This window comes from Orcinus orca, chromosome 1 (assembly GCF_937001465.1).
Source record: "Orcinus orca chromosome 1, mOrcOrc1.1, whole genome shotgun sequence".
Classification (NCBI taxonomy): Eukaryota; Metazoa; Chordata; class Mammalia; order Artiodactyla; family Delphinidae; genus Orcinus; species Orcinus orca.
Window position 1 is genome coordinate 127,983,958 of NC_064559.1, and position 10,089 is coordinate 127,994,046.

Here is a 10,089-nt window from a genome sequence, read left to right on the forward strand (position 1 = left end):
CTTTCTATTCTAATTTCTGCTCTTTCTATCCTTCAATCATTTTCCACATTGTAGCCAGTGATAATTTTAAAGCCTTTTAATAGATTTCTGTTATTTAGAATACTACTAAAGCTTCCTTCCATGACCTAAGGGATTCTGATCTGGTCATTCTTAAACTATGCCAAACTCTGTTGCTTCTCAAAATATTTACACATGCTGCTTCCCTCACTTAATTCTTGTTTTTTTTTTGTTTGTCTGTTTTTTTTTTTGTTTTTTTTTTTTTTTTTTTGCAGTATGCGGGCCTCTCACTGTTGTGGCCTCTCCCATTGTGGAGCACAGGCTCCGGACTCGCAGGCTTAGCGGTCATGGCTCACGGGCCCAGCCGCTCAGCGGCATGTGGGATCTTCCTGGACCAGGGCACAAACCCGTGTCCCCTGCATCGGCAGGCGGACTCTCAACCACTGCGCCACCAGGGGAGCCCTCTTATTTGTTTTATTATGTTTTCCTGACATCCACAAACTCCTAGCTAGTCACTGAGTTCCCTTGAATTTTGTACACAATATTTAATGGCTTTATTGATATGATTCAAATACCATCAAATTAACCCATTTAACGTGTAAAATTTGATATCCTTAGTATATTAACAGGGTTGTATCAATCACCAAAATGTAATTCTTAGAACATTTTAATCCCCCCTAAAAGAAACCCCATACTCACTAGCAGTCACTCCCTATTTGCTCCGATGATTTCCTTACTCCCTTACCCCCAGTCTTAGGTAAATATTTACCTACTTTCTGTCTCTATAGATTTGGCTAATCCAAATATTCCACGCAGGTGAAACTATGTATTGTAACATGTGGTCTTTTGTAATTGGCTTCTTTCACTTAGCAATGTTTTCAAGGTTCATCCATGTTGTAGCATGTACCAATACTTCATTCCTTTTTATGGACAAAGAATATTGAATTTTATGGATGTGTCACATTTTGTTTATCCATTCATTGGTTAATAGACATTTGGATTTTTTCTATCTTTTGGCCATTATGAATAATGCTGCTATAAGCATTCATGTACAAGTTTTTGTGTGGGTATATGTTTTTATTCCCCTTAGGTTTACTCCTAGAAGTGGAATTACTGGGTCATATTGATAACTCTATATTTAACATTTTGAGAAACTGCAAAACTGTTTTCCAAAGTGGCTAGACATTACTACCATCAATATATGAAGCCTCTAATTTCTTTACATCTTCCTCAACACGTTTTATTATCTGTCTTTTTGAGTATAGCCATCCTAGTGGGTATTTCTCACTGTAGTTTTGATTTGCATTTCCCTAATGATTAATAATGTCAAGCATCTTTTGATGTGCTTATTGGTCATTCGCATGTCTTCCTTGGAGAAATATTCAGATTCCTTGCTCATTTCTTAATTGGGTTGTTTGTCTTATTTTTGAATCATAAGAGTTCTGCATATTTTCTGGATACAAATCTCTTTTATATATGATATGCAAATATTTTCTCTCATTTTGTGTGCTGTCTTTTCACTTTCTTAATGGTATCATTGACAGAATAAAGTTTTAAATTTCAATGTACATAATTTATTTATTTTTTCTTTTGTTGCTTGTGCTTTTGGTCTCATATCTAAGGAACAATTGCCTCACCCAAGGTCACAAAGACATACTCCTATGTTTTCTTCTAAGAGTTTTATAGTTTTAACTCTTACATTTAGGTCTATAATCTATTTTGAGTTAATTTTTTTCTATTTTATGAACTGAAGGACCAACTTTGTTCTTCTGTGTGTAGGTATCCAGTACTGCCAGGACAATTTGTTGAAAAGACTGTTCTTTCCCCCCTTAGTTGCCTTGGCACACTTGTCAAAAATCAATTGACTATAAATATAAGGATTTATTTCTGGATTCTCATATTGTGACATTAGTCTATTGATCTATTCTTTTGTTAGTACCACACTGCCTTGTCTTGATTACTATAGCTTCCTAGTAAATTTTGAAATCAGAAAATGTGAGTCTTCCAACTTCATTTTTCTTTTTTAAAATTGTGTGGTCTATTCTGGGACCTTTGACTTTCGTTTAAATTTTAGGATCAGTTCATCAATTTCTGTATACAAGCCAGATGGGATTTTAATAAGGATTACATTGAATCTGTAGATCAATTTGGGGATTATTGACAGCTTGATATTAAATCTTCTGATTGACGGACATAAAGTATCTTTCCATTTATTTAGATCTTTTAAAATTTCTTTCAACAATGCTTTGTAGTTTCAGTGTGCAAATCTTGTATTTTTAAAGAATATATACCTAATAATTTATTTTTTGATGCTATTGTAAAGAGAATTGCTTTCCTGATTTCATTTGAAAATTGTTCCTTGTTAGTGTATAGAAATGCAATTCATTTTTGTATATTGATTTAATATTCTGTAACCTTCTTAAACTTGCTTATTAGTTCTCGTAAGTGTGTGCATGTATGTGTGTGTGTGTGTGTGTGTGTGTGTGTATGCGTGAGTTCCTTAAGGTTTTCTATATACAAGATGATGTCATCTGCAAATAGAGATAGCTTTACTTCTTCCTTTCCAATCTGTATGCTTTTTACTTCTTTTTCTTGCCTAATTTCCTTGGCTAGAATCTTAAATACAATGTTAAATAGGAGAGGCATGAACAAATATCCTTACCTTGTTCTTGATCTTAAGAGGGAAGTGTTCAGTCTTTCATCATTAAATATGATGGTATCTGTGGATAACATCATTAATGCTTTGTCAAGTTGGGGAAGATCTCTTACAGTTTGTTGAACATTTTTATCATGAAAGGATGTTATATTTTCTTTAATAGTTTTTTGGTATCTATTAAGATGGTTGTAGGATTTTTCTCCTTTATGATATTAATGTGATGTATTACATTAATTAATTTTGATGTTAAACTAACTTTGCATTCCTAGGTTAAATTCTACTTGGTCACTGTCACCTTTTTTGTTTACTGCTGTATTTAGTTTACTAGCGTTTTGTTGAGAATTTTTGCATCTATATTCATAGGGGATATTCATCTTTGGTTTGCTTCACTTTTTAACAAAAATAAACCAAAATGTTTAATTTTACTGAATAAAGAAAGTTTACTCAGATTTTACGCAGATCATAAGAATACTTAGATTATAACACCTGAAAGATCCACAGCTGATTGGAAGGAAGGAATAAAGAAAGTAACTTATATTTTCAATGCCGAAACAAAAATCTAATTGCTATAGATGTCTTGTAAAGTTTCCCAAATAAGGTCTAGCCAAATTTATTTTCTAGTGGATTTATTTTCAGAGATAAATAGTAAGATTCAATATGTATATTATTGATTACAACTAATATCACAGCTTGAAAAAGTCATGAGACAGAAGCATAAATATAAAATAAAAAGACAAGATTTTCAAATTGTATTAAAGGTATATTAACCATAGTAACTGGAAAAGATATATTAAACTTAGCAGTGTACCACACAAGTTCAAAACAAAACTCATAGGGCAGACCAAAACTGATGCTAATTAAGGAAAACGGTCTGTTTTTTAGAAAGGGTGTCCAGACAGACACCACTACAAAGAAATGCCAACAGTAACTATTGGTCCCTTCTGTTACTTAGTGAAGTGTCAAAGATAGAGTGACTGGGTTAACAGCTTAAGGTTTCTCCAAGCATCTGCAGTATTATCAGCACGGTCCAGGCCTTGGGAGTCTTGACACTTCAGGATGTTTCTGGCCTTCTTGGGCAAGTCTGCACATTTGTGTCCCTGAAATAAATTCAAAGTCTTCATGGTGTTCAGAGTCATGGTAGTCTACACGCTTCTTTTTCTTGTTGTAAACTGTAACTTGAAGGGAAACTATTTCCAAGGTGATTAAGCCAAGGGCCATTGTTATCTCTTTGCCGTTATGAGTTGACTCATAAAGACCCTTCTCTGTTTTCTGGATGAGACATGCCAGCAGAGTCTCACCCAACAGTGTAAAAGTTGATTCCTGCGACCATCAGTGTTCTGCAATGCTACTGGACCTCAGTTGGTCCATGATGGGATATGGAAAGATGGCCACCACTGTTGTTTCAGGATTCCTCTAGCACTACAGCCTGTTGCTTCCTGTGCCACTTCAAAGGAACATTATTATTTTTTCTCCAGCCACCAAGAGGGTGAAGGAAAAAGACAGGGCACCTATAAGCCCCTTTCTAGAAGTTGCTTTTGAGTATCCTGTATTAATGGAGCATGTCCATTGTGGACTGAGTTTCATAATTAAATTCAAAGGCAGCATCAGCCTTCATATCTTTAAACATCTGCTTTAGCTCAGTAGGAGTGAAACAATACTGATCAAGATCATCATTCTAATAAATTTGGTCAAAGACTTCAAGATCTCCTTCAGTCAGCCAATCTCCTTGTTCCAAAACAAATCTTGATGTAGGGGTGGTCCTGAATGTTGTTCCTCACTGTCTAGCACAGTGTTCCTCCTTCCTGTGTTAAAAAAAAAAGCTCTGGATTGTGAAGAAGAAGAGCTGCACAGTGACCCTCCTACATCAGAGCAAAAGCTGTCCAGATGTCCAGCATTTATCTTCTTGAGTAGGTGTCAGAAATATAGGCACTGACGAATTAATGATGTCCCCAGCCAGAAGATAATCAAAATGAAGGCAGAACAAGTACTCCCCATTTCTCATAAAGCCGTTCAGTGAGATGCACCAATCTTTTGCCAAAACCTGCACACACTGCACAACCACTTTATTAATTTTTAATGCTGATAATATTTCTCCATCTGTTTTTGCCAAATGAAGTTTATTTTCTGGCACACACAAGATGCCACAGGTACAATATCCCATTCCCAAAGAAGTTCCATAACTCTTACTGCACACAGCCATTTATGTCACAGGAGTCTGTTTTCAACGTCAATTCAGGGGCTTTTGGTTTTTTATATTCAGAACCAAGCCCAGTGAAACATTTAATTTCTCTAGCCCATGCTTTTTATTAGAGTCCTTTGATAACCTCTGTTCACAAACATGCAGAGGTGCATTTAACAAATACTTCAAAAAAAGGCAAACTTGTACCCTCCCGAATTTGCCTTGTATTATTGTGATCTTGAGTATAAGGCGATATAAAACTTGTAATGCACACTAAGCCAGCACCTGTAAACAGCTTAGCAACTCCTGCAACTCAACGAACATTCTCATCTCTCTTCAATACTAAAGCCAAGGTTTTTATTGAGACCTTGATGAACGTTGTCACCAATCAAAGTACAGCACGGATAACCTGGCAAACCAAGTATTCCTCCAAAGTCATGCTCACCGTGGTTTTTCCTGCTCCAGATAAGCCTGTTAGCCAAACTGTGCAACCAAAAAAAAGCCACCTCTGGTCTCTACCACCTGACCTCTTGTTCCTGCTGACATGGTGAGCCTGATAGGTGACATTAGGTGCTCTCTGCCTTCCCTAGTTCTGCATGTTATTGCTCAGTATGTCTTTCTTGTACAGGTTCCCAAGGACCTTCATGGCTGTAGAGAGTGCACAGGGTGCCGGGGTTTTCAACCCCCGAAGGTTAGAAGGAGGAGGGGAGGCCTGTGGGGGTGGAGCAGAGCAGGAAGGTATGCTCTGACCTAGGCACTTTATGCTCTAGATTCTGGTTGTGTGGCTCGTTGGCTGTACCTCTGATATGGGTCAGGGCAGAAGTATATGGGATTTTTTTTTTTTTCTTGCGATATCTTTGTCTGGTTTTGGTATCAAGGTAATACTGGCCTCATAGAATGGGTTTGAAAATGTTCCCTCTTCCTTTATGTTTTGGAAAAGTTTGTGAAGGATTGGTATTAATTCCCATTTAAATGTTTGATAGAATTCATCAGTCAAGCTATCTGGTTCTGAGCTTTGCTTTGTGGGAAGTTTTAAAATTACTAATTCATTCTCTTTGTTAGAGGTCTACTCAAATTTTCTATTTCATCTTCAGTCAGTTTTGGTAATTTGTGTTTCTAGGAATTTGTCCATTTCCTCTAAATTATCTAATTTATTGACATATAATTGTTTACAGTATTTCCATGGGATACTTTTTATTTCTGTAAGTTTGGTAGTGATGCCACCTTTTAATCACTATCCTGTAAAGGTAATCATTATCATGCCTTATAGGGTAAACACTTCCTTAAGCCTATATTCCTAAACACTATAGTTTTAATTGTTCTCTGAATTCCACACAAATGAAATCGTATGCAATATGTTCTTGTCTGGCTTCTCTTGCTTTATTTTATGTTTGTAAATTTATCCCTGTACCTTTAGTTTGTTCATTTCATTGCAATATACTATTCCATTGAATGAATACAGGCATACCTCATTTTATTGTGCTTCACAGATACTGCAGTTTTTAGAAATCAATGGTTTGTGGTCCTGTGTCCAGCAAGTCTGCAGGTGTCATTTTTCCAAAAGCATTTGCTCACTTCATGTCTCTATGTCACATTTGGGTAATTCTCACAATATTTCCAATCCTCCACCAGCAAAAAGATTATGACTTGCTGAAGGCTCAGATGATGGTTTCCATGTTTTAGCAATAAAGTATTTCTAAATTAAGATTTTTACATTGTTTTTTTCAGACCTAATGCTATTGCACACTTAATAGACTATAGTATAGTGTAAACATAACTTTCATACGTACTAGAAAACCAAAACATTCGTGTGGCTTGCTTTATTGTGATATTCACTCTGTTGCAGTGGTCTGGAATCAAACCCACGGTACCTCCCAGGTATGTTTGTATACAACAATTTATTTATTCAGTGACATTTGGTTATTTTCTTGTTTTTAGAATATTATAAAAATTGCTGTTGTTAATGTTCTTGAACACGTGCTTTGTTTCTTACAAACATGCAATTATGTTGGATTATACGTAGGAGTGATCTGCTGAGACACAGGATTTATGTCTGCTCAATTTTAGTTGATAATGCCAAAGAATTTTCAATGTAGTTATATCAGCTGATACTCCCATCAGTAGTATATAAAGATTTCTATTGCCTTATCTCCTTGCCAAAACTTAGTATTGTCATTAAAAAATATCTTTAGTCATACTAGCTTGGTTAGAGTGGTATCACATTATGGTTTTCATATGCATTTTTCACAACAAAGTTGAGCTCCTTTTTATATTGTATTGTCATTTAGATAACCTCCTTTGAAAGTGCCTGTTGAGGCCCCTGCTTATTTTTCTATTGTGCTGTCTTTTTATTAGATCTGTAAGAGTTTTAATATATTCAGATAAGTGTCCTTTATTGGCTATATATGTTGAAAATGTTTTCTCAATCTGTATAGTTTAATTTATAATGTATTTTGACGAATACAATTCTTAATTTTAATGCAGTTAATATTTGATATTTCCTTTTTGGTTAGTGTTTCTTGGTTACTTGGTTAAAAATATATCTTCCTACTTATAGTTCATGATAATGTTATATTCTAGATAATTAGGTCAACTACTCACCTAGAATCAATTTTCATGTATGGTTTGAGCTAAGGGTCAAATTTTATTTTTCTCCATATTGATATTCAATTAATGAAGCATCATTGACTGAAAGAGCATCTTTCTCACACTATTTAGCAATACTCCACAGGTCTTAAATAAATTGTCCACATAGGCATATGATTTAATGTGACTCAAAGATTTGAAGGAACAAGGGGAGTGAGAGATTAACAGAATCTGGAGATGGAAAGACAACTGTAGCCATAAGAAAAGGCCACAGGACAAGAACTATGACCTTAGAGGAGCATAGCCCCTGAAAGTTGTGGTACAATAAGGAATAAGCAGAGAAAAGAAAAATCCCACTTTTTGCCTCTTGTTTCCCCTTAAACTCCTGTTCAGTTGGAACCCAAATGGAAACCAGAAAGCAAAGGAGCTTGTTGATGCAATTCATACCTGGGACATAGCCCAGGTAGAAAGGTGAAGCCAGAACAAGAAGGTCAGACAGAAGATACCTAGCACAGCCAAGTACATTTGCCTCTCAGCAACCTCTCCTCATTTGTCCAGGTGAAATATTTGTTTCCCCACTACAGGAGACACCCAAAATGTCCCCCCTGAACTAATGCCTCATCATAGAGTAGGTCGATGTAATCAAAATCCTACCTGGAAAGTAATGTTTAGCCACCACCAGTGTTCTTCATATAAGGTAACAGCAGGAGGGAGTGGGGGGGTGAGGAGGGAGGAAATGGGTGCAAGAGAAGCAACTAACTAACATAAAACATAACTACTATATCCTCTACTTCTATAGTTAGACATGAGGCTTAAGTTGATAAAGGTAGCTGCCTTCTTCCACAGCCCATTTTATGTTTCCATTACTATCCATCTCAGCTGAATAGTGTTATTTATTTGGTGGGATGGTCCAACCTCCATATCTGTAGGCTCTGAATCCTTGGTGATTCCATATTTACTGGGTTGTCCTAGTTTTCCATAGTTCAGAATTATTGAGCACAAGGAATATGTAGATGCCTTAGTGAATTATCTGGCTCCATTCATAGTTTGTACCTAAAGGGTAGAGGTAACCCAATTTCAACTTTTAATCATGATGTGTCATCACAGACTATGCAGTGACACACTTTCTGTCTGTTTGTTACATGTCATGAGGGTCTGAAATTTTAGAAGCAGTCTCAGCTTTTAGCTCAATGAGGCTATAACTGTGTGTCTTGGTGGATACAAAGTTCCACTACTGGACACCAACTTTCCTCTACTGCACACTAACATTCCCCAAAACAAATATGAAGGGAAGAAAAACTTTCTTTGGTAGTTTATTGATATAATACTTAGAGGGACCATTTTCACCTCTAAAACTTGATTCTAGCCATGGGAGAGTGGTACTAAGCATTAAGAACATACTTCCTCCTCTGTGCTAGAATCCCAGCCTCCCATGATGTTTTCTAGCTGATGCCGTAATTGTGGTTTCAGCAGGCTATTTCACCATTCCGTTTATCCATCTGCTTTCTGATGGGGAGACATGGTAAAGCCAGTGAATTATGTAGGCCTATGTCCATTGGCATACATCTTTCATTGTAAATGGTGTCACCCCTTGTAAGGTTATATTGTGCAGAATGCCATGGCTGTAGATAAGGTATCTGGAAGGATGGTACTGGTAAAGTGCTGTGGACAATAAAGGGATCTGAAATATAAGCCTATGTCTGTGAGGACAAGTCACTCTCTCTTTCATGACAGAAAAGTTTATTTTAATCACCTTCCACCAGGAAGCAGGCCAGTCTGCTGAGGAATGGTGTCACATGGAGCTGCTTGTGGCAGGTGGACCACTTGGCATGGTGATATTAAGATCAGGCTTTATGGGGGGAAATTCATGTTACAGAACCCATGACTAGCATTCGACCCTGCTCCTCAGAAATACTCTGTACATCGGTCATTTGAGCAAGAGTGGGGGTGCCTGGAGAAAGACACTTACTGATAGCCACAGGGAACAACACCTTGTGCATCTGACTATTGAAAGCATTCTCCACGGTGGATTTGTTCCTGTGGGAAAAAATCTCACACTTTGTATTCTTTCTAAAGAAGTTCTCTATGAAACTCTCTCATAAATCACTACTCTAACAACTTAATTCTTTCCATGTCCCTGACCATTTAGACAACCTGTTGCCACTGCTCATGAATCAATATATATCTGCACTTAATTCTACCTTTCCTTCCATGCACAGTGGACAATCAGATGTACTACCTCAATTTCTGTGATAGGAAATATTTACCCTCATTGCTGTCTTTCAAGGCTACCCCCGAGTTGGACTATATTAAGGTCACTATCGACTTCTAGCTTGAATTAGCATATTAAGCAGGTCTACCTATAAGCCATAGTTTTGTTTTCTCTTCTCCTTTATTGGTCATAGGGTAGGGAAGCCCTATGCAGTTCCACATGTGGGTTGTTGGAGGGCTGATAAAGCTGTAGAAGTACCTTGGGGATCTAAGCCACCAGCCAATGAAGTTAACTTGTGCCTTCCAAATCTGTTTGGGCAACCAAGTTGAATATATCATTTCTTTTTTACAATGCAATGCTTATAATGCACATCTAAGTTATGGTTTGATTAATCAGATAACATCTAGTCTATCGATTACAAATCACTAGGGTTCCATAGACAAAATTTTGGGCAGGCCC

The 10,089-nt window shown here is 36.8% G+C and overlaps 1 pseudogene; it reads right to left on the bottom strand.

Annotated features, from left to right (window-relative positions):
* Window positions 1-4,880: 4,880 nt before the first annotated feature.
* Window positions 4,881-5,478, bottom strand: LOC101271646 (bifunctional 3'-phosphoadenosine 5'-phosphosulfate synthase 1-like; annotated as a pseudogene).
* Between the last annotated feature and the right edge of the window lie 4,611 nt (window positions 5,479-10,089).